At 38.7% G+C, this 26,540-nt stretch overlaps 1 protein-coding gene across 2 annotated transcripts in view; it reads right to left on the bottom strand.

Annotated features, from left to right (window-relative positions):
* Positions 1-24,973, bottom strand: part of LOC136840894 (low affinity immunoglobulin epsilon Fc receptor-like) — an 87,538-nt gene extending 62,565 nt beyond the window's left edge. The window contains exons 1-2 of one of the 2 annotated variants that reach the window (XM_067107853.1): positions 24,835-24,883; positions 13,880-13,901 (exon numbers count right to left, since the gene is read on the bottom strand). The gene's annotated coding sequence lies outside the window, so the exon portion shown is untranslated. Of the gene's footprint in view, positions 1-13,879; positions 13,902-24,834 lie in introns of both variants that reach the window. The other variant, XM_067107852.1, reaches the window with a different exon arrangement.
* Positions 24,974-26,540: the final 1,567 nt, after the last annotated feature.

The following is a 26,540-nucleotide window of genomic DNA, read 5'->3' as shown; positions in this document are numbered from 1 at the left end:
GAGTGTTCCTTTTTATAACCGTGTTCCTTGAATTTTGTCGCTAAAATGTTATAAGACGGTATATCTCGTGCGGGATGGAGTTTGAAGTTTGGTATTACTGCATAACAACTTTTATGTTACTTTCATGTAAACTTATATCGAGTTGTTAATGTGCTAATTTGCTCTTTCTTTTCTTATCAGTACGGTAATTATGCTCTAAACCTTTTTCGATAACAGCTTTAATTGTTCTCTCTCTCTCTCTCTCTCTCTCTCTCTCTCTCTCTCTCTCTCTCTCTCTCTCTCTCTCTCTCTCTCTTAGTTTTTCAGTAATGTCTTTTTCTTTTGAACACTTTATAATCCGGCTATGGGATATATGGAAATTGAACTACTGCCCAGCCTTATTCCCGCCCAATTTTTGCTTAAAGCCTTTGTGTTCCCTTTCCTCTTCTTTTCATGTTAATTTGATTGTGTGTTTCTTCTGCTTTATTCTGAAATTTTTTGCGAATAACCAACATGGGCAAATTAGCGAATTTGGTCGACTTTCATTGTCCCTGATTGAGTCAGCATGTGATGGATGTTTGATGAATGGACGTGTCTAAGGACACGGACCCGTTCCTCTAGGTCTAGAATGACTGCTAGTGATACGTGTCATTAACATATCTACTGCCAATACGTTCCAATAACAATAACATTCTTGTGATACGGTCGACAGTGCCGATAGCTTTTGCTGGTACAGTTCACAGCAAGAATATAGTTTAGTAAATTTAGTGATATCAGATACAGTACGGTCGATTCTGAACATGTTGTCGTACGTAAAATTTTGACATCACATCAGTCAGTTGAATATATTTGAGTTAGTAAATTAAACATGAATACATTTGGCAGTGACATCGCTAACATCACTGATGTCCAGTCTATTTATATAGCCACAGAATTCGTCTCTGTACACAGTGCCTGTAAGATTCACCGTAAAAATAAGTAGTTCAGCATACTGATTTATTAATGCGATAACTGAATGTGTTAAACTTCGTGACCTTTAGTTAAGTGAGATTTGCTTGGCTGTCTCAACGAAAATTGTATATTGTCACCAAGACAATATACAGTTGGAAAATGCTAGTCTTGCTTCAAGCTGTTCAACACTGAATGACTAGACCTGTAAAATATGTAGGACTGAAATGAAAGCCTGCTCGCGCTCTTCCTGTAGAAACCTGGAAGAGATAGGGCACCCTTTTCTGGCAAATGTTTTCCACTCATTTCAAACGGGATATTTGTTTATTTTTCATACGTACCGTTCGATATATATCCTAAAATAATAACTTTCTTGCATGCGTTTAAATTATTTCGAATGATCTTATTATTGCAAGGCAGAAATTGGATCCCAACATCAAAACTGGCTTGAAGGGGCGAAATTGGACCTACTTCCTGAAAGACAAAATCGTTTTAATCCAAGTCTCTCTCTCTCTCTCTCTCTCTCTCTCTCTCTCTCTCTCTCTCTCTCTCTCTCTCTCTCTCTCTCTCTCTGTAATTAAAATAGGAGAATGTTACTGTTCCTTTAAAGTTTTAAATCTTGGGGGCAAGGGTGTAGCAACTGAACGGAATCCTCCTGATATGTAAGCTGGAGTGTATGTAATTGGTTGATTGTTCTGTTGTAAGACGAGGGCTCCCAAGGTTAGAATCTATTAGGGGAATATCTTTATTTTGGTTGTTTTTACTCATAAAATCTCTCTATCTAATGTCCTTGTTTTAATTAAAACTAGGGTGACAGTGAACTCATCCGCTCAGCACAAAATGAAAGGGTTAGTTTCGACTCTGCTGTACATATTCCTGTTGAATTCGTGTTGTGTTCATAAAATCGAAATCAACCCATCACCAACATGGTGCCTAGTAATATAAAAATAAAAGGTTATTGCAATAATATGACCATTCATACTCATTCAAACGCATGCAAGAAAGTTATTAGAAAAGGTAATACTAAATGACGTTCATACAAGAACAAAAGAGTTCGTCCTTCAAATATCTTCATTTAAAATGGGTGGAAGGGGCATTGGCCCGAAAAGAGGCCCCTGACTCTTCCAGGCTTCTGCGGGAAGGACGTGACCGGGTCCCCTTGGACCAACCAGGGCCCTGGGCTAGTTAATAAACATTACATATATATATATATATATATATATATATATATATATATATATATATATATATATATATATATATATATATATATCATTTTTTTATACTGTCGGCATAGTAAAAGTAAAATAAAAAAAAAGTATAGTAAAAAGGTGACTGGTTTGGGGCACCGGTGTTAATTTCATCGCTTGCCCTTGATGACGGGAAAGGAATCCTAATTAACGAATATCCTGTAGTTTTTCTTGGAAGGAAGCAACAAAAAAAAGATAAGAAGACGTAGGGGTGGGGGTGGAGGAAGAGGAGGAGGAGGGGCTGGTTTACAAGGCTGTAAACATCAGCGTGAAATCGTCATTCGCATAAAGTAGTATTTTGAGAATAATTTTTATTTATTCCCAGTTTGGGAGGCAGCAGATAATAGAGAAAGAAAATGTCGATGTCCTGTCGTTTTGAAAGCATTATCTAAATGTCATTCAAGGATTTTTCTGTTATAGTCCATGCTTACGTTCTTTGCTCTGTTGACTTTATTTTTGCTTATAAATAAAAACTTTTAAAGAAAAGGGATTTATTGTATTTAGTATTTTTGTCAAATGTTACTCGAATGTTTTACTTGACATCAAAATGATTTTATGGTTAAGTATCAGTTTCTCGCTACAACCATAATCTCTCTCTCTCTCTCTCTCTCTCTCTCTCTCTCTCTCTCTCTCTCTCTCTCTCTCTCTCTCTCTCTCTCAGCCAGGGACCTGTGACATGCCTCTGTCATTTGTGATAACTCGTGGGTGAGTCACGGCCAACGCTCATCCTCATATTTGCTCTGCATTCAGTCCCTAAGACGTTTAAAACTGTTTTGAAATGACAGCACTACTGTAGCATGTCACATCATAGAACCTATACGATTTTGTTATCGTAAGTGCAAAATATGAATTAATATCCAGTGACACTTTAAAGCTTAGTGCTTTGCAATTTTGTCATAAAAATCTGAACTCGCTATACTGATGCAGCAGGTCATGTGATCAAACGAAATTGTCTGATTGGCTTACGTAACCATTTCGTATAGACGACAGAACTACTGTAGAATCATGATTTTCCTTGGTACCCTCAAATTCAAGAGTTGGTTTGCGAGTCAAAGTGACAGTTAGAATGAGAACACTGCTGTCCCAGGTCACGTGATCGCTTGGTTATTGGATGACTGGCTTATATGAATTCTTGTTCAAATTACAAAGCGACTTTTGGGGATTTTTACAGCTGCGCCGTAAAGGGACGTGCTGCCATCTAGTGAGTGCCTTTGGCGGATTGAGCCGAAGATATCGTTATGTTGTAGCTCACTTATTCTAGCGTTTTATTGTGATTAGGTATCATGATTTTCCCTTGAATTTTAAGAAATTTAGAAATACTGACTTAATCACTGCCGTCTCAGAGTCCCGTTAGCAACGGAATCCACAACGCCGCTCAGCTGTTCGGTCGTGTTTATTTTCCTCCGTCGTTTCTATTATGTTTTCTTCGTTTTGCTTAATCCCTTTTCCCATTCTCGGATAGATATATCATCGCCCTGACCTTTGTCGAGACTTACAGCTGATGGCCGTGTTCCTTTTCCTTTAACACATAGTTCGGGAACTTGATCCGATCTCGCTCTTTCAACGGAGGAGAAACAGGTGGAGTGGGAGTTTGTGGACGGAGTGTGTGTGTGTTGTTGCCGTTTGTTATTTTGTTTTGCCTGTCTGTTTATGTAACTTCGCTCCCTTCTTTTATTTATTGTTTCCCCAGGGGTCTCTCGAAAACTCTTGTTTTAATGGTTAGGTTGCCTGAATTGCTATCATCATAATGATTAGTATTACTAGTCGTGTGAATTAATGTCAAGCAAAATTTTAAAAAATTATTCTTAAAGACGTTTGATCATAAATCTTGAATATTATTTTTATGGAAGAAAGCAGATATTTATTGAACATTTCAAGTAATAATGAATGAACAACGCACACAGACACGCGTGCGTTCGTGATAAGGCCTCGGTCTGTTAAAAACCCATTGTGTCTGTGGTAATGGATTAACATTAGTAGGTTGCTCTTGTACATGAGCAAAATTCTAGCCACAAGAGGATTTGGTAGGATAACAACTAAAAAATACACTTAAATTAATTATCAGGTTTATCAAATGGATTTCCAACTTTCAGCAGAGAATCTTTGAGGCTGACATTGCTGCAGGTGATTACTAGAGCTTATACGAGGATATATTTATGTCAACCGGACGTTATTTAATTTTTTGGATAAGTTTTTTTGTTATCTGGGAACTTTATGGATTGTCTTAGGAGTTTTTACGTTTTAAATAAAGTGCTTATGTCGAAAATGAGGAAAGCAGGTATTTAATAATTTCATGTATGTTTTATATATATATATATATATATATATATATATATATATATATATATATATATATATATAAATTATATATATATATTGTGTGTGTATGTACCCCGCTTGTGCACATGCGTAGTCTTTCAAAGAATTTCTTTTTCAACCTTTCCTCCTAATCTCCCATTGTCATAAATCTTTGCCTCCGCTTGACCAGCTCATGAATAATATTAAATAATCCCATTATTTTTCATTAAACATTCAGCCGAGTGCGCATCCTGAGTACCTCATCATCTAATGAATTAAGTCGAGAACCTCTGAGACTTGAGTGTTGCGTTACGTAACAGTAACGCAAGATGTAGTACGTAGCAGCTCAGTCACAAACGCAAGAAACTATTTTAAGGCTCTTGATATTTGCGTTGATGTCATGTCGTCATTATTTATGGGAACGGGCAAATGAGTTTGTTTGTACGCGAAAGGCCCATTACCAGCACACACATTTGTATTTACATACGCTAAAAGGGCGCGAGTTGGGGCAGTGTGGGTGGGGGTGGGGTGGTTGGGTTGCTTCCTGGTCCGAGGGATTGTTGGAGGGCGGTAGGGGGAGGGGAGGCTGGCGAGTAAAGGCTCTTGCGGTTACATCTGGGAATGATGTTTGTCCGTGTTCCTGGTGTTTATGGATGTTGCTCGTGTATTACAGATATGATGATGACGGCGATGGTTGTGGTGATAATGGTAGATGTGATGATAGTGCTTCGTCAGTCTTGGTGATCCACTGTTTTTGTACTTTCATCTTTTTTTCCGTGTTCCTTTTCTCCTGTTTATGATCTTTCACATTATCTTGACCTCCTTTAATGATTTGGGAGAGCTTAACCGTTTTCCCGTTACTGTTTTATTGGGATTTCCCGTAAAGTAAAATATGCCCGTTGATGAAATGTCTCAGAATATTATGCTGCTCTCTTGTTCAGTATCATTTGCACAGCTGAGAAGGCTTAAATTGCCAAGTTATAATTATCAGGTTATGGGAAAACCGATCTGTAAATAGTTCATTTCCGGGCAATTCTTGCTTTAGATCACATGAATCTCTGCATCTTCACAGGTGCTGAGCTCCCGTATTTTCTTGAACATGCGGTGTACCGTCCTTTGAAAATAGACGTCGCACCACACGGCTTTGCGTGGTCTAGAATTCTTCTTTGTTCATTCAGAAGCAAGAAAGAGACACCCACACACACGACCCTATGACGATAGATGCATTGACAAGAAAAGCATAGCGACAACGTACTCCATGTTTATCATAAACCATCCGGAGCCAATTAGTCACGAACAGAAGTTGTTTTACCTCGATGAATGAGTCAAAAATCCCTTGCGCAGGGCCCAGGTGCGGGTCATTTGTTCTCGGGTTATGGCGGGAACGAGGCGCCTTTATGAAGGTGGTGATTTAATTGGAATCTTGGAGCGATGTTCGCTGCGCGTTAAGCAGGTTGCCATGGGGGCGGTTCTGTTTTTAGACTTATGTTCTAGGTTTTTCAGTTTAATTTGTTTTTATAAGGAGGGAGAAAAAGGCTTAAGCATCCTATGCATCGTTGAACTGCGATTAGTTAGCAACATCTGTGTGCATAAGTTTATTTTAGTGAGTAGGAAAAAGTTCTCCGGAACTCGTTGGTCCCATAGTGTTTGAAGGAGCAGGAAACAAATCGAATAACCGAATCATTGAATAACTTAATGAATAAACGAATCACCAACCAAGTAAATGAATATATGAATAAGTACACTTGAGTAATAATAGCTAATTGGTGAAAATAAGTAAATTCTCTTGATCAAAGCAATGGCGATATTTGATGGAAATTCAGAGGAGCAGACGTCTTAGTCTGACGTTTCTACCACGTGACCAGCCTTTAATCGACCGCACATTTTGAGGGACAAAACCAGATCGCTCATTCAGGGTCTCTTAAACGAGGACGACACCGACTCGTAACAGATCCTCAAAGGCTTCAGATAAAACCGGACACGAGGGAGACTTGCAAACTGACGTATTTGTGAAAAACAGGTGGCCCAGGAGATGTCTGCGGACAACAGAGGTCTGTTTACTCCAGAAGGAATCTGCGGATCATTTTGGACCACGCAGTTTAGGCCAATAAACGTCAGGGGAGTGGTTTCGGGGAGATTGGCTGCTCAGTCTCAAAGGGAAAATCTTACATGAAAACTTTAAGATATAGTGAAATCACACGTTGCAGGAAATAGTATTGGTTCTCGAGTCTGTTAACTTGCCGCCGTCTCTCTCCCATTGTGGGCCAAGATCGCTTCTTCTGGCGCTGTGGTCTTACAATCACGCTCTGTAACACGTGTTCAGTTTCTTCTTCTTTGTGCTCAAATTGTGTAAAAGGATTTAGATTCGCTTTGCTGTGTTATAAGGTAATAGCATAATAGTAAAAATATTAATTTAACTAATGCAAACAATTTTATCTTGGCCTAAAATTAAACTTATGACTACTTTGTTGTTATTGTGGTTTTCGTGTTACGTTTCACTTACTTACGATGAGGTATATTATTAGCTTCTAAATTTCAGTCTTCGACTTTTTGTTTTTGTGAGTTATGTCTGTCACTCCGTGTTCAAGGTCCTCTTATTAAAGACTAAGCCCTGTTTGCTTAGGGTACTTAGTAATTTTAGGATTGGTTACCTTTAAAGATATACGACCATCGTCTAAACACGGATTACTATGCTTATTTGTTACTATGCTTATTTGCGCTTTTGCACGCAGTCGGTTGTTGACAAAAAGAAATTTAAGAAATAAAAAATCTTACTAACGTTATCTTTCAGCGTGACACCATTCGTGACTCTCAGTAAAATAAACAAAGCAACTAACAGGGCATATTACGAACAAGACGCGTCCTTTTGTGAATGTACATTTAAAGTAAAATTGAGTTTGAATCCACTCCTTACTTCTTGATACGATAAGGTTCCTAAGACTATGGCCCCCGTAGGGTGGTAGGCTATAGTGCCGTCAGTGTGCCTCACTGTTGTCATTGCTTAAGCTTCTTTGCAACACCCCTTCGGCCCCTAGCTGCAAACCCTGTCATTCCTTTTACTGTACTTCTGTTCATATTTTCCGTCCTCCATCTTACTCTCTACCCTCTCCTAACAGTTGTTTTATAGTGTTACTGAGAGGTTTTCCTCCTGTTGCACCTTTCAAACCTTTTTACTCTCTGTTTCCCTTTCAGCGCTGAATTGCCTCATGGGTCCCAGCGATTGGCCTTTGGCCTAAATTCTGTATTCTGTTCTATTCTTAGACCATGCCGCTAAGCTAAGCGAAAATTGGCCCTCTTTGGGATGTAAAGTAGCATAAGGCTTTATTTAAAAGTTTACCTCGGGCTACCATACTAAATTTCCTTTGCCCTTTATGAAATGGATATTGTCTAAAGCATTGCAAAGGCCTTTTCAGGTCGATCTCCTCTTAATAGTAATCCCTATCATTCAAGCTTAGATTAAACTACTATAGTTCTAGCTTGTAGAAAGAAAGGACAAGGCGTAGTTGCTAGTGAGCCAATGAAAACTGCTTTTTTCTTAAATAAAAAAAAAAGAATTAAACAGTAGGGGAGAGTCTGTAGTGCGGTAAGTTCGTAGACATCGTGAAAAAACACAGATGTATTGAAAGGCTCATGTTTTTTTATCTTTGTTTCCACTTTGCAATTAGAAAGCTGTTTTGATTGCGTTTTTCATGGGATTCTGTTTACTCAGCCACATTTCCATTTAATCTGTTTGAATTTGCGCTTAAATAAAAATCCTGACTACCCCGTTGATTTTTTATTTTTTATAAACTGTTCTCATTTCTGTGTGAATTATAAGCTATAAGGAAATCTCTCTCTCTCTCTCTCTAGCCTCTTAGCTGAGGGGTAGCATGTATAGTTCACAACTGGGCGACCTGTGTTCCATTCTAGAACCGGACGCATCAGTAAAAATTCAGTATGCCTCACGTTACCTAATCAGTGAATGGGCAACTAATTGCCATTCTACTGTTGTGAGTCCCAGGTAGGGGAGAGAGAGAGAGAGAGAGAGAGAGAGAGAGAGAGAGAGAGAGATGATGTCTTTAAGTTTGACATCAAAGGCATCCTGTGACGTCAACATCTAAACTTTCGCAAGATCTGGTCGATCTGAAGGTCTGCAAACTCATCATCCCTCATAAGAAACCAGAATGAATCGGAATGACGATATTGATCCCCTTCTGGGCTTCATTTAGGCCAAAGATGAGACTAAAATGAAAGTACTGAGCCTCTCTTAGAGCGCGGATCAGCCCCCTAACTCGTGAAATCCTAGCCGAGTGCGAGCTTATAAAACTCTCCATAGCGAGCGTCTGATGTAAACACTGCACCAGTGCTTGGGATTTATCAGGTGAGCAGAGCCATGCGCCTGCCTGCTTAGAAAACCCCGCGATAGCTGTTTTATTTTCTCAATTTATTGTAGACACGTGTCAACGACTCTTCTTTACAGCGATATCCTAATGAGATTTTACTCTATTTAATGAGATCGTGCAGGTTTGGTCGTACTTTATCGCGGTTCTCTCGTCATTTGTTTTTTTTATACGTGATTGTAACAAATGGCTTCCTGTTTTCAAGGTTTTCACCCAGGTGGCGTGACCAAAGATCACAGGGGAGCGATCCAAATGTGCTGCCTATGTTGATTGCTTTGTTTTCATCGATTGCCGCAACATTGTGACGTTGTTGGATTACGTTTTCTCTCAGCGCAGGCGTAAATATCTTTTCTCAGTACACCTTATTTATTGTTTCTTTTAGTTTATTTTCGAATTAATGTTTTTTTATCGTAGTCTTGGGCGTTTCCCTAGCCGAATAATCGCAGCCTGCACTTAAGCAGTGGTGTGGGATTGCAACTTTATTATATTTAGATAGAAGAGGAACTTCCGCGTTTTAGCCTTCAAAAAACATTTTCAGTTTTCTCGCCATCGCTGCTTTTACCTCCATTCATGAACGAAAACCCAGAGGACCTCCTTTTTCCCTTCTCACTTGGCCTTTCCTTTCCCCCGAAAAGCGAGTGTAAGTGAAAGAGAATGCAGGGGAGAACAAGAAATCAGGAAGAAGAAGGTGAAGTAGTTTTTAGGGGGTGAAGGGGACGAGGGGAGGACCTGTGGCCCGGGTTAGCGGAGGATGAACAGGGATGGAAGCGTGGTGGTTCCTGAAGTGGCCGAAGGTATGCAGTCTCTCAAGAGCATATTTACGAGATCGGTTACCTTCTATTGTGCCATCGGAAGGCGAACCATCGATGACGTCATGGATCATTTGCTCAGGACCTATATTTAGTGTGTTGTTCCTTTTGGTGGAGGGGGTCGCTCTGGTATGCCTCCTTTTTGCCTTATATGGGAATACGAAAGGTGATAGTGCTTGGCCTGTCTTTGTTTGTTATGAGGGGGTTTATGCCTCTCTCTCTCTCTCTCTCTCTCTCTCTCTCTCTCTCTCTCTCTCTCTCTCTCTCTGAGGACTACCAGAGAAAGTGCTAGGTCGCATATCATCGGTGACTTAGCAGGTATTTTAGAATGAGTTCGCTCTCCCTATGCGCTCCTCCAACATAACTGCGACCTACTACAACTATTTTGTTGATATGTTACAGTGGTAGGAATGGGTCTGTCAAGCTCAAGTAAACTGTATCTGAATTGGACACATATATATGCATACTTGAGCACAAACAGACTTACGTCACTCATGGTAGCATAGTGAACTACAGTATATGGTTACCTCACTCTTGCGAGCATGCCCGGGTTTGAATAGGAAATGAAGGCTGGAGCTCATTGTGGCTAGCAATAAGAATAAACATACACAGACATACAAACACATACATATGTGATACATGTATATTATGTATGTATATATATACTGTATATGTATACATATGTACATTATGCGTGTGCGTGTTTGGGCTTGTTATCGCGTATTCCTGTGACAAGTGAATATTTACCGTTGCCCTCTCCACTGAACTAGGTCACGGTAATTGGTCTTGGCTCATCCTGAAATCAGCATGGCCTTCGACCTTGAGAAAAAAAAAGAGATACGGGCTTGTATATACTTCTAGGGAGGGACGTTTCAAGATCTCATGCTCGGTGTCTCCCCTACTTACTCCTCTGTATTCCCCCTTCAGCTTCTTATCCCACCCACTCGCAAGTGTCTTGCCCAAGCGAGATGGGTGGTCTTTGATTATGGGACCCTCCTGAAGCTCCATACCAACCTCCATCTAATATTCACCCCTGAGCATCCATAGGGTTTTTTTTTTATTCTGGATTTCTAAGTGCTACAGGAAGGTTGCTCGCGGCCTTTCGACCCTTGCTAGAGGTGTCTTTTTGTTGTGGTCATTAGGTTGTATAGTCTTTCCTTTTTTCCTGTTTTGATCCTTATCTTCTAGGCCTAAGCTATAGTCATTAGGTGTGTTGCATCTTCTAGGCCTAAGCTATAGTCATTAGGTGTGTTGCATCTTCTAGGCCTAAGCTATAGTCATTAGGTGTGTTGCATCTTCTAGGCCTAAGCTATAGTCATTAGGTGTGTTGCATCTTCTAGGCCTAAGCTATAGTCATTAAGTGTGTTTCATCTTCTAGGCCTAAGCTATAGTCATTAGGTGTGTTGCATCGTTTGACCTTCTTAGAAAATTATAGTTGTGAGTTTTTCCTCTGTAAAGACTAGACGATTTGAGTTGTTCTGTCTTTCCTTTCAATCTTAAAACCAAACGCAGTTTATTGTACGTTTGTACATCTTTCTCCGTCATACATGTGATTTTTTTTACTGTGAAGTGTTTAGAGTTCCAGTATTCTTTCCTTGAAATAATAATAATAATAATAATAATAATAATAATAATAATAATAATAATAATAATAATAATAATGTTTTTGTAATTGCTTGTGACAACAACAACAAAAACAATAACAACAACATACATAATAAAGATGCCGAGTAAGGTTGATATAATAACACACCGCTGTAAATAAAAATGTTTTGGGAAAAATAGGTCCAGGTGTCGATTGCATTATCTGTTACACCTTGCAAGAGTTCTTGTAACGGAAGATACCAGGGAGGCGCAGAGAGGTCAAGTTTGAGGTTAAGGGGGTCAGGTAATTTGAACCTGACGGATGTGACGGTGGTAGTGGATGAGGAAGGAGAGAGAGAGAGAGAGAGAGAGAGAGAGAGAGAGAGAGAGAGAGTAGAGAGAAGTGGTGAAGCTTTGATTCATGTCCACTTATCGGGGTCCTTAAGGTGTGTATACATGCTTTATAAGGTTTCTTTTTTATTTGTTTTTACTATGTTTTTAGTATATGTCTCTCTCTCTCTCTCTCTCTCTCTCTCTAAGCGTCCTTCGCATGCTAAGAAAGGGCGAGATGTGTTGGTTAGATCGGCCTTGTTTTCTTAAACGTCCTACTCTTAGTGATTCATGCAATGTGATGTTTATTCTGAAGTTGATGTTGGCGCGTGTGTCATCTCATTTGAGGTATTTGGAATTATTTAATTGAAATGATGCATGGTTGTACCGTAGATTAAAATTGGGCCTCTTTCTACCTGTTCTAAATACGAATTTGTAATGTATTGCCTGAAGATGATTATGAACTGTTGACACTTTTAGTCCTAAACACGAATTTTTAATGTATTGCTTAACGATGATCCTGAACCGTTGACACTGCTAACTTTGCTAATGCAACATTAATGAACGATAGTGTGCTGATTTTAGCATGCAAGTTTATAACATTTTTAAGATTTGGTGATAATGAAAACTTTTTTAAACGAAATTTGAAAAGGTCTTTTATATTAACGAGCATTTTGTAGCTGGCGATATGTTTAGAATGTTTTTTTTTATAAAGATGCGGAAAATTACGGGTACCTCTAACCGTTATGTTATTGACGGGGCGTTCCGTGTTTTAAAAGTAACGATACATAGTTACTTTGTCCGTTTCAAATCTACTATTGCTTTATCTTGGTCGCTCTTAATATCGAAACAACAAAGCAGTCATCATATTTGTCATTGACGTTATTGCAAACACTCGATGCTGAACGCCGAGGCAAGGGTTGCATGAAATCGCGAGTTGGCTTCCCCACCAGCCTCCGCACAGGAAAATAAACGAGAAAGCAGCACCTGGGCGAGTGACGTAAAATGGTTCTGACGTCGTCTAAAACAACAACAAAAACAAATATAGACGGACATCTTTGGCGGTTGTTGCTACACCGCTGTCGGCGTGGTCCCTCGCACAAAGAAGAGAGAGGGATAAAATAGCGACCCCTCTCTCTCTCTCTCTCAGAGCGCGCAGGATTGATGAGGTAATGAAACAGACGATGTCCGTGACTAAGGTGTGCCTTGTATAAAGACAGCTTCAGCTATCCATCTGCCAAATGACCTCCATATGTCTCGGTGGCCCTGGGAGGAAACAGTCATTTGTAACTGTTACCAAGAAGGCCACTTGGATTCCTTGCTGTAAGGTGATTGGTGGGTTTTTTTCCCATCAAGTGTGTGGCTGTCGAATATATATCTATATATATTTATTTCACCTGACTACTTTTTCCCTTTTGGACAAGGTGATAGGCGAAGGGTAAAGCCCTCTAGTTTCTCAGCAAGCTCATAGGATTGAGGCCACTGGACCCACATCCTTTTTATTTATTTGATTGTTTTTTGACACCAGCAGATGCTAGTACCTGTAGGCAAAGTATGGGGTTACAACCCATTGGTTTGGCCATTTAGTTGTTTTCACAGCAAGCATAGCGTCAAGAATGCTCTTATTCAATTTCCGGCAACCTACAGGAGCAGAGATGATTGACTGGCCTTGGAAGAAGATTCATAAGAAATTTAGTGGCAGTTCGTCTAGGGGATAACAGCTTCTTGCTAATTGGTCACCTGCCTATGAAACTGCACGAGAATCAAAAGCCATTGACATTTGCTAGTGCAACAGTTGCTACCATAGCAATAATAGTCTGTCATGGCTCTCAGATTTGTCTAACGTGGATAGTTTAATACTTAAATAGATGGCCTGATTAGGACAAGGAATACAGTCTAAAGAATGGAAACTGGGTTGGGAATAGAATATTGAATGGCCGATGACTGAACGTATCAGTGTAAATGGTGCCACTGAAGAGAGGCTGAAAACTTGGGTAAAAATTATTCTAAGTGCATTTAAGAGGAGAAAGTTTAACTTGATAGCATAAAGATAATATCATGAGAGTAAATGGAAGCTCGAGAGATGGGCCAATGAACGATAATATTAATTGTAGGAATAAGAAAGTTCTTAATTCTTATAAGAGTAAGTGTTAGGAATGTTAATAAGAAGTGAAAGTTTAATCCAAATCCCTGAGTGAAGGAAACAATGAAAGTAGTGAGAGCGCTGTTAAATGTAATGAGGAAAGGGGAAAGATGCCCAGTGAAAGTGGGGTTATATGGATGAATAATCTGGCTAACTCACCTTTACAGAAGTGAAGTGTGGTCTGAAAAATGGGGGGAATAAAATTAAGTATACCGTTAGTTACCTAGCTGAGCTGATTAACAGGACTTAGGGCTGGCGGAGAGTTAGACTTATTTTACGTGGCTAGAACAGTTGATTACCTAGACCACATTGCCGAACCCATTATGAGAAATGAATTTCTATCACCAGAAATAAATTCCTCAATTCTTCATTGGCTGTGAGGTAAATTATATATGAAGTAGTACACTAAGGAGAGTTGACACGATGAAAAATGCAAAAATACGAGTTGTCTAAAATTGTTTTGTTATGCGGACCGAAGAAAAGAGGTTAGATAGGTGAACCATGTGTAAGATTTAAAATCTGGGAAGAAGGAAAATAATGGAACCCTAGAGAGTGCTAAGAAGACTGGCTAAACAGCGAGAGCACGTGAAATGTAGAGGAAAGTGATGTGCGTGTTACGGTGAGTGCTTGACTTGCTGGTGTTAGGCCTTCTCTGTAGGTGGATTAAGCTGCTGATGGTGTGAACGAATAACACAGTTACAGCTCTCTTGGGTTCCCTTTTAATGAGGGAAGAAATTTAGGTAATTATATATGTCGGGCTGTCTATATATATATATATATATATATATATATATATATATATATATATATATATATATATATATATATATATAATATATACATAATATATACACATACATACAGAGCTATATATACATATATGTATATGTATACAGTATATATACATATATATATATACACACATATATTCACATATGAATCTTAATGTACAGTATAGTTAGGAAAATCGTGAGAATGTAATTCATAACGATGTTTTCCATAATTTAAACAAAATATGAGAATGTAAACCTCTCACGTTTGACGACCCGGTTCCTACATGGAAAGCCGGTAATGTGTGTGTGTGCACTGTGTGTATATATATATATATATATATATATATATATATATATATATATATATATATATATATATATATATATATATATACATACACATCTCAAAATCTACTGGTCACTTTGTCATTGTGGATGTTTAACCATTGCCTTACAGGGGTTCATGGAAAATGTTAACCTTCTGTTTTGTTAAAGCCTTTTAGGGATGACGTTACTTAACCCCATGCCATTCTCTACTGTGGTTAGGAAACCACCACATTCAACTAACTATCAGGTAGAACTTCACTGCGAAGGTCAGCAGGAGCACAATGAATTTTAAGGACAATGCCCCAAATGCGTTTCTACCACTGGGATCGCACTCTTAGTGTCTTGCTGGCGAGTCAGAGTCGTTAAACATTGAGCTACGGAGCACTGTTTGTTTTGTGTTAAAAATTTATAGTCAGTTTTATGGGCATGTCTTAGCTTGTAAATGTTTTTGTAGTGCAGGTCCTGGGTATGGCGTCTTTAGATGGAGGGTTTGTCTCTGATATAATCTGAATATGGAAGGTTTAAATAGCGGGAATAAGAGGTGTATGTTCCGATATTTTACATGTAAGAGTTCTTTTATGTGTTTGTATTCGCATGCACAAGCCTAAATGCACGCACACACATACACACAAAACACAGACATAGACAACATATATATATATATATATATATATATATATATATATATATATACATATTATGTGTAGGCCTATGCATGTTACACACATATATGTGTGCGTGTGTGTATGTGAGTGTGTGTGTGTATAAACACATAAAAGAACTTTTACATGTAAAGACATAGGGATATAAACATTTATTTACGTTATATACGTACCTTCCTTATTCCGATTATTCGAGACAAACACCCGCCCAAGAAACATGGAGGAGAATCGGGGAAAAGGCGCCATACCCACGAACCAGCACTACAAAAACACTTACAAGCTAAAACCAACGACTACTGGGACATGGCCATTAAAACTGACTATAAATTTTTAATCCAAAACAAGCAGTGTGTGGTCCGTAACTCACTGGTTAACGACCCCAATTCACTAGCAAGAGACTAAGTCACCGCCTTGAAGGACATCAACCCTCTGAGTCTAGATATGAAATAATTTTTTATGTCTCAGTTGGCGACGTTTTATCTTTCATAAGTAAGAAATGAAAACATTACGGAGATCATTTTCCTCTTGACCTTGATAAAACTGTACAATCAAGTGAGCAGTGCGTAATCAACCACATTTATTGTTTTAATGGTAGTATTCAAGACCAAACGTTCGGCTACATTTTGGATAGCCCCCTTTACCCTCATGAACGAAACTCGACATGGAATATGTCTGAACAGGAAAATATGAACTGGCTCTTTGATATGTTGATGACATTCTCGTTTTAGGACAGTTGGTGGAAATTTTTTTGTTTTTCTTTGTTTCACAAAAGACTGAATACACTGGTTTCATGTATATTAAACTCAAATCTGTATAAGATAAGACGAAAAACTGCCCTTCTAGAGTCTAGACAATGTGATTATCTGGAAATACAATATTTGAGGGTGGCGCACAAGTTTCAGTTGATTTCGTATGCAACACCATTTATATTAATTTCCTTTTTATATGCTTTGACGGTTATTGAAAATGCGGTTTGAAACCGACCACATTGCTACTTTATACGACATCATCATAGGATTTTTTTAATAATGTCAGAAATTCATCGCATGGCTTGCAAATTACTGGAACAGGCACTTAAGTTTACAAAATCTTCGATGTAGACGTATGTAAATTCATGTATGAGTGTTTACGTATATGCATGCATGTGTGCTTTTCTTTATGTAATTATTTGCGTACTTATGTAACAGTTATGAGTACTTGTGTGCCAGTACGTAATAGCATTTATGTACACGTGAAAGTGTTTAAGTCCTTACATGTGTATGAGGTCTTACAAGTGTCCGAGCTCGGTTCTGTAAACGCCCCGATAGCGATGACATTCATCGACAGATATGGTGGTCGTATTTTCAACTTCCTTCCTCTTTGCTCTCAAGGTCAAGGTGGACTGTGTTGTTGTCGACTCGACAGATAAGTAAGTGTGCGGCCACACTACAGTAAAATACGTCATTAACATGTCATGAACTCGCGGCGGTAACTTTTCCCTTGCGTATTAGAAACAGGCTGAAAATGAGTCTGCGATCGTAGGTGGAGAACGAACCTTTAGACAGTATTGGGTTATCTTATGGAATGGAATGGAATATAGAGTTTAGGCCAAAGGCCAAGCACTGGGACCTATGAGGTCATTCAGCGCTGGAAAGGAAATTGAGAGTAGGTAGACTTGAAAGGTGTAATGGAGGAAAACCTCGCAGTTGCACTATGAGATAATATTATTGTGAGGAGAGGGTGGGTAGCAAGATGGAAGAAAGATAATATGAATGGAGGCACAGTAAAAGCAGTGAAAGGGGTTGCAGCTAGTGGCCGAAAGGACGCTGCAAGAACCTTTAGTAATGCCTACAGTGCACGGGGGCTAATCTTAGGAAACATTCCTTAGAGCTACCAATAAGTCATTAACTTGTGTAGCTAAGTGATTAACTTGTGTTCAACTTGTTTGTGATCTCTGTGCGATATGTTACCAACGTGTCCAGACCGTGGGCATGCTTTACTGTAGTGTGGACTTACCCTTAGTTTTCCCCGCAGGCAATAACAGCGGCCAAAAATTAAGCTGAATTTTCACAACTCATGAGAACATAATAATTCGGCAAGGACCAACGCTGTCTAAGGACAGACACCAAGAACTTAGCTCAAGAAAACATTCTCTTTGGAACAATTAGGATAAGAAGACATGATTTCCACAACAAACCTTTTTGTCGAAAACAACGACCTTCGCCGCATAGTTGAATAAGCAGAGTTCATACTGGAAATAAAAAAATTTCCCATTGAGCAACTCAGACTTTGACGGAACACAAAATAATTTCCACAACGACCAGCCAGGTTTTGGATCGAAAACAAAACTTTTAGGAAAAACTTATTAGAAAACAACGCAATTTTCCACTAATAAAAATAAGCCGAAACTGGAACTGTTTTCACAACGACCATTGAGCAACACAGGCTTTGACGGAAAACAAAATGATTTCCACAACAACCAGCCAGGTTTTGGATTGAAAACAAATCAGAAAAAATTTATTAGAAAACACGAAGTTTTCCACGAATAAAATTAAGCCGAAACTGACACTCTTCTCACAACGAAGACATAACAAACTCTTCCTCTAAAGCGACTTCTTCATAAACTGCAGAATTCCTTCTGGCGGCAGAATCGGTACAGAAGAGGGATGAGCGGAATCGCGCGCGAGATTGAGAGGAACAGGCTGCATGTGTGCACAGTATCGGTCTAGCGGTGCAAAGAGGGCGAGCGCACCAACTACCCTGGATCGTTGTGACGCATTTGAATTATCAGACGCGTGCAGTTAATAGAGGAAGAAGAAGATAGTGCCCCAGTGACGCTTGTGATGCGGAACGTCTTGTTTCTTTTCGCATGCTTATTGAAGCCTTGATTCAAGCGATGGAAGTAACTGTTTTGCGTATGATGCTGATAAAAATTTTTCTTATAACATACAGAAGTACAAGTTGGTGTCTACTGCTCTAATTGCTTCCAAAACATATGTTTTCGACTTCCACCTCACTCTTGTGCTGCTCTATTCCTCATCAACCAACCTGGTAACTGGATCTATTCTGTCACGTGCGCAAGAAAGGAAGGTCATTTTTATCCGCTTGAAAGAGAGGCCTCTTCAGTAAACAAAAGAGATCCCTTTCATAAAACTTTTTGGCAGGGGGAAAAAATGAGTGCCGTCAAAAATATCTAACTAATAAATAATTTTTTGTATCTCCTGTATAGAGAGAGAGTAAAGCATCCATTCTATGAAGAAGAGAGGCGTTTTTCTTCTCCTGCGCTAGAGCTATAAAATAGATAAAACCTTTTTTCTCGGATATCTTTATCATTTTATGTCTTGAAGTTATCGCGTACGATGGACACGACCGGAAGGGGAGAATGCTCCATCACCTCTAAACTGAAAGCTGGAAGAAGAGTACTTCGAATACCGCTAAATTCTGATACAGCTTTTTAGTTAAATTTTGAAACAAATTTTTTAGTAAGGGCTTTGAGAAGACATTTATACAAGATCCTTTTCGTGGGATGGAATAAACCTAGCCTGTATTACATAGTCAACTAATCAGTATTTTAGGAGATTAGCTTTAACCAGTGGCTTGTTTATATATTAATGCACGCGGTTCACATGCATAGTGTCATACGGGCATCGGCTTCGGAGAGGTACGTTTTCTTTGTTTTGCAGACTATGAATGAACAGAAATAGCGGTGATGCCAGGCTTGTACATCTTTTTTCTCTTTATTTTATGCCCTCTCCGCCACCATTTCCCCTCCGCGTACTTTTAAATCATGCTTATATATGTACGTTTGCAGTATGTATGTTTACACACACATGCGCGCAAATTATACAATGTAAACACACACATACATACACTGTCTATATATATATATATATATATATATATATATATATATATATATATATATATATATATATATATATATATGTATGTATACACATAAAAACTTTGTGATACTTTGAAATAAATATTTGTAACGTTAAATGAATTTATGTGTATTTTTAAAATCCATTCTATACATCTTACATCTGATGTGATACAGATTCTTCATTATCGACTTGTTTATTCTTGTACTCTCCTAACTTAGATTTTCTATGGCCGTTATTTCTGGTATATATCTTTCGTTCACTTGTTATTTATTTTTTTTTTTCAGTGTTCTTCACCTTCTTTTGGGATGCTTCACGCGCAGTCGACTGAATTCTGCTTGCCTTCCAGAGGTTCTCAAACGGTAAGGAGAATCTGTTTTAGTTTTCTGTAAAAGAAAACTATTGTGCCGGCTTTGTCTGTCCGTCCGCACTTTTTTCTGTCCGCCCTCAGATCTTAAAAACCACTGAGGCTAGAGGGCTGGAAATTGGCATGTTGATCAGCCACCCTCCAATCATCAAACATACCAAATTGCAGCCCTCTAGCCTCAGCAATTTTTGTTATTTAAGGTTAAAGTTAGCCATATTCGTGATTTTGGCAACGGTATGAGCCAGGCCACCACCTGGCCATGGTTAAAGTTTTGTGGGCCGTGGCTCATAAAGCATTATACCAGGACCACCGAAAGATAGATCTATTTTCCGTGGCTCTAATTATATGCAGTAGCGGCTGTACAGAAAACTCGATTGCGCCGAAGAAACTTCGACGCATTTTTTATTACTTGTTTATTGCTCATGTTAGTTTCGATCATTTATTTTTTAACATTACAACTCCAGCCAGAGTGTGCAGCTATATTGGTGATGTTTGTTTTCGTTGTATTCGGATTCTCCTTCAACCTTGTATTAACTTCTACGATTTCGGAGACGGGTCTGTGATTAGTTCAAGATAGCAGGACCAAGATGAGAGGACGAAAATTACGGATTGCAATTATAATTATTGTTGGTGTTAATTTTTTTTTTGTGTTGTTTTTATCATCATCGTTTTAATCGCAACCGATTTTTGGCCGAAAAAATTGTACATTTTGTATTAAAGTAATTGAAATTTGCTTTTTTAAAAACTTAAATGAACCCTTTCGAGCAGCAAGTGCAGAAAACTTTCGGACAGAAATGATTCCCTTTAGTTCATTGTAACGGGGGTTATTGTCGTCGAGGAAATATTATCTCGGCTACTGTGTTATCAAGACTGGTTCTCTCTTAGCAGGGCATAATAACACTCATTTATATAGCCCAGATTATCGGTATGACTTAAAAAAATAGTTACCCCGTCTCCCTTTATGAGTTGACCAAGATATGCGCTATGGAAAGATTGGCCGAGATTAGCGGTATGTTTTGCAAACATTAACCAGGATTAACGAGGTGACATGAAAAGATTTGCCAAGATTAACAGCATGTCTTGTCAGGCTATGCAAGATTAATGACATGACATGAAAAGATTTGCCAAGATTAACAGCATGCCTTTTGAAGACTAGCCGAGATAACGATATGTCATGAAAAGGCTTCTTGTAATTATCAGTGTGTTTAAAAGTTTAGCCAAGATTGACAATAAATATAGAAAATTATAAGTTTAACATATGCTGCTTGACTCAGAGGAGGTTACTGAAGATTACAAATGTAACTTTAGGAAACGAGCTGACGTTAGTGATATGTAAAAGCGTTAATTAGCGTTAAAACATTGTATAAAAAACGAGAGTTTCAGCGCTTGGAAGCCGATGGTAAAATGATAACCTTACATTACATGTTTCATATTCTTGCGTTGCTTTTTAATTGTTTTTTTCATTGATGATTTTTAATTAGCAGTAAAAAACAATAAGAAGAAAAATCAGTAAGATAATACAATAAATATATACGAAGGAAACCCACAAGAAGCAAATATCGAATAACAAAAAAAAGAAAGAAAGAAAAATCTCGGAGTGATCATTAAAACGAATGAATCATTAGAATGAATGAGAGCATACAAGCGCTGACCAAATATAACTAAGTATTAATAAAAATCAGTGAGTAAGCGTTTTAGACATTGTGGCCCCAAGGGAGCATTCAAAACACACTGGGAAGATTATTTGGATATTAAATGAATTCATTTCGGCTTGAACGCATTCAGTGCTTTCAAGATTATTCGGGGTTTTAGAAGATTACAATTTGGCCTTGGTATAAAAGGCACCTACAATATTAACTTTTTTAGTTTGACATATCTAACACTTCGAAGATTCCTGAGACATTTAGCTGCTATCAAACACTCTTTGGAGATTAATTGAATATCTAGCGATTGCAATGTGACCTTGACATAGAAAACATTTCTAAGGGTAGTTATGGTATTATGGCGTCTGCTGTTGACTCCTATATAGGATGCGGGTCTAAAGGAACAGACAGCGCTCGATATAGGTGTAATCCGATATGGGGGTCGTGAAGGGAAGTGTCATGGCTTTGCATAGGGGAAGGGCCTGGAGTCAAGATAAGTCAAATTACAAATAGACATTTCTAGGAGGAAGGCTTTCCTCTCTCTCTCTCTCTCTCTCTCTCTCTCTCTCTCTCTCTCTCTCTCCTCTCTCAACAAGCACACACTCAAGTATATGTTTGTATATGATTATATGATATACATAGTGTGTAGCTTAAATTCTTGCTCACTGTGCCCTAGATCAGATTCAACAGACTCTTTTCTTCTTCTTCTTCTTCTTCTTCTTCTTCTTCTTCTCTTCTCTTCTCTCTCTCTCTCTCTCTCTCTCTCTCTCTCTCTCTCTCTCTCTCATAGAGGTACAGGAACGCACACAAAGAAATCTCTTATAACCACTAAATCTCTTACATTCTCCTTTTACCACTTAAAGGGTTTATACCTCTACGCCTTACCTGATACTCTCTCTCTCTCTCTCTCTCTCTCTCTCTCCTCTGCCTGTCTAGTCTGTCCTCTTGCATCCTTGTCTGTCTGTTTTCTGTCTTTAAATGCACAAGAACTTTAAAAACACAAATGAATGCTTGTCCCTCTTCTATACATGCAGACATTTTAAAGGCCTTTACTCCCTTTCTGACAATTCAGACACCAGAGACTGCCATCAAACTCCTTAGATAAATCAAATCCTCCCCTCCCTCCCCTCCTCGCCTCTCTCTCTCTCTCTCTCTCTCTCTCTCTCTCTCTCTCTCATGGAGTCGTTGACGCCGCTCGCTGCCCCTCGGCCACTTCTCGGTCCCTTTCATTCCTCTCTCGAGGGCGACGGAGAGAGAGAGAGAGAGAGAGAGAGAGAGAGAGAGAGAGAGGACGAAGTCTTCAAACGCTCTTGTCTTGTGCTCCACTATGGAAATATTTCGTGGGTGAGGTCATAACTCCTCTGCTATATTTACCTGGGAAAGGGATTTAATTTGCTCTCTCTCTCTCTCTCTCTCTCTCTCTCTCTCTACGAGTTAGTTATGTAGCTCATTTATCTTTTTTACGAAGGGGTCAGCCAAATTATTTTTCGCATTTCTATAAACAGATGTTCTCCAGTCTTTTAGTAAAAAGTTTTCACCTGTTGGTGATAATGATAAGGTTTTTGATGATTTTTGCGAAGTGGATTTCGTTCAAGAAATTCATTTAATTTGCAGTATTACAGTAAATGCTCAGTGGGTGATTTTTATATTGCAAAATGTGCCTAAGTGTCACTTTCCTAACAACATTGCTTTTCATTTTTCCTTTGACGAACACAAAGGAATCGCTGATATTATTATTATTATTATTATTATTATTATTATTATTATTAATGGCTTTTGTCAGTGGCAGTTATAATGTTGCTTTGAAACTGAGTACTGGTTTTCTACCTAATATCACGTTTTGATCACAGAATCTAATTTCCACTCAATAACATCCCTCATATTCCCAAGGAAACAAAGGCCCTCCTTTTCTGAATCACTGCACCTATTTTCCCGCCTCAGGCAAAGATTTCCGTGTGTTATATTTCGTCCTTATCACAAAATTTGACTTTCATTTCTGTCACAGAGCCTGATTTCTCGCCAGTATCAAAGCCACGGCACCAGTCCCAGTTTCTAATTCCTCCTTCAATCACAGCACTGAAATCGCCCTCGGTCATAGCACTTACAAAGCACTTACATCCTCGTCAAGTCGCACAGCCACTGCGCCCAATTTCTCTCAGTCCGTCATAGCACCTGATTTTCCAATAAAGCGACAGCAATGGGTTTCTTGCCCAATCCCGACACCCGATTTCTATGCCAGTGGAAGAATCAGGTTTCCTCGCCCTTTTATCAGTCTAATCACAGCATAACATATCCATTTCAGTCACTTCACCTAATTCGCTGACTAATTACAGCACCTTTCTCGCCCTAATCACTCCTTTTAATTTCCGTTCGAATCACATCACCTGATTGTTTAATGACGGCGTCTTATTTCACTCAGCCGCGACACCTAAGTGTCCTCCCAAATTCTGCACCAAACATCCTGTCCAGTCACAGCACTTACATTCCACCATAACACACCATCAAAAAGACCCCCTTCTTAACATTTACTGTTGATGGTCAGGATTCCTTCCGATTGAACTGCCATAGCCAAGATTCTTTAGTTTTTGCCAGTTTTGCTACTCTTAAGTTCCCCTCTCTTCGTATTGTTTCTCGAATCCAGTTCAGTAGTGACTCTCCCCTCTGTATTTAATGCCGTGCTTTAGTCTGCCCTTAATTATCTTCATATTACTCTCCTCGACTTTTGTTTGGAAATTATCGTATGTGATAATCTCTTCTTGATTTACAAAAAAAGAAAGAATTGTGTAAGTTTCATTATTTTTTATTTCTCGTCTGTGACATTGCATTCGCGAATCAAACCGTTTCAAGACCTGAATCACTGTTTGCAGCGTCATTTTAATAAATTGATCATTAATTTAAATATATTCGTAGTCGTTGCTGTTTACGCAAAAGTCATCAGCCCATGTTGAATTCAATAACGTAGATCAGTAATTTAATTTTTCTGTAACTGAGAGTTTTAAAGTAATTCTTTTTGTGAATATTGTGCTAACGTAAGCTTTAATTTTACTTTACTTTTTAGGTATCTGTTCTGATCACGCATTTGTGACACTACTAATAAAGGTAATGTCCACGAAGAGGGAAAAGACAATATCAGTTCTGAGCTTGATCAATCTGCATTGTACAAATTTGATTGTTAGCTGTCTGTGGTTGTTGTGCATGTTTTACAAGCATATAAGGCATGAACCAGTTTGTTTACTGCTAATATATCGGAAAACTTGGCTGAATACCTGTGTCCTTCAAATCATGTTGCTTGAAATCTACTCGGAAACATCATATGCCTAAACAAAAATTAATTTTGTAGTAAGTTCAAAAAAATGTTTTATATAAGCATTTTCCGTTTGTTAAATAGTCATCATTGCCACCCATCCCCAGACATTATAACTACTCCCAAAATTTAAAAGAGGCTCAAAGACCGTGCAAGGGTCCCTCGTCATACTCACAGCGGAGTTGCTGAGGCGATGTTCGTCTCTCGCTCGTTTGATCTATACTGGCACTGTCTGTGCCTGTGGCACTGAAACTGAAACCCAGTCTGACTAGTGAACGAGAAGAGAGGAGAGGGAGAGGAGGAGGAGGAGGAGGATGAGGAGGAGGAGGAGGAGGAGGAGGATGAAGAGGAGAGGGGGAGAGGGAAGGAGGGAGACTTGAGTAGTCTGTATAAGTGCCTGACTCTACGGATCAACTCGTGGCACTGACACCCCCCATCCCCCTCATCATCGTCTATCATATCCCCCTCCCCAACCTGCCCACCTTCTACCGTAGTAGTACAGCCCTTAAGAGAACCCCTGCCTCCATTCTGTCCTATCTCCCCCTTCCCCGTGGCTGTTTAAGTGTATACACAGAGGATAAAAGCGTACACAATATCTACATATACAGAAAGCACAATTAATCAGAACGAGCATGGTGAATATTGCATGTTGTAAAGAAGTGAGCAGCAAATTAATATTGTTTTTGTGCATAACAGGTAAACTGACAGAGAGAGCGCGCTTTGAAAAGAAATTTATTTAAATATAAAAAATGACATTTAGTACGGAAATATTTGTTGGAGAAAAAAAAATGCGCTTTAAAAAGAGAGAAATGAGAAGAAAGAGACGCTGCGAGAACGAAAATAAAGCTGCAGAAAAATGAAATTTTTGCGAGCGAGAAAGAGAAGAGGAAAAACATCGGAAAGAAATAGAATTAAAGACGAATATCAGAGCTCCTTTTAATCCAAGGTTAAAGACTTACATAAGATGAGCTCATAATGAATCACTGACAATCACAAAAGCAAACAGCTGAAAAAAAATTCTCTCGAGAGTTAAAGTGTTCCTTTAAAGGGCGGTCCTCATTTCTCCGAATTTTTTTCATGTGCATTTTTATTTCCAAACATTGCCCTCCACCCCTTTGTGAATCTCTGAAGCACCTGAGGAATCAGTTAAGTGGTGAGTAAGCAGTGAGGGTATTCACGATAGAGAACGAAATTTAAAGACGTTTCACTTGGCTGTGTATAGACTGTATCCAGGACCCATTAAGTTCCTCACGTTATCATGACAGGGATTAATTTGATGACAAAATGTGGAAAAAATTTAAGATTTTGTGCTTTTTGACCGTAGGAACCCACTTGAAGAAAACAATGGCAAATTCAAGATTTTGGGTGTGATGGACCTAGCAATTTTCAAGACAATAAACAAAATAGTTTTTCATATTAAGAGAAGGTAGTTTTGCTACCAGTCAACACAAATAATTAAGCGTCTCTTAATATTGGGACATAAATGTTTTCCAAAACAAAATTAATGATTTTGTTAATTCCATAAAAAAAGTGCTGGTCTTGAAAGAAAGCATGCTGAAGAAAAATATTTTTATGTGGTTTTTCGAAAAAAAAGAAAGGCGGCTAACCCTCAATTATCTTTCCTGACCTAACAAAGAGCTCATCCCTACCTTCCATTACTGTTACCTGGCGTCCTGATCACTATTGGATGCAGGTGGAATAAAGCTTGAATCTGATTTTCGAAATGTTTGAAAATTAAAATTGTTGCAACGATGTTTGAATAGCAGCAGTGCTTCTTTCCCCTTTTCAGCTCGAAGTTAAGTAAGGTACCTGGAACTGAATTTATAAAGTCCATGTATTCGTCCGTTGATTTTATTTTAGTTGATTACGAGGAGAATATGG

This window comes from Macrobrachium rosenbergii, chromosome 8 (assembly GCF_040412425.1).
Source record: "Macrobrachium rosenbergii isolate ZJJX-2024 chromosome 8, ASM4041242v1, whole genome shotgun sequence".
Lineage (NCBI taxonomy): Eukaryota > Metazoa > Arthropoda > Malacostraca > Decapoda > Palaemonidae > Macrobrachium > Macrobrachium rosenbergii.
This window is presented reverse-complemented; position numbering and strand designations above follow the sequence as displayed.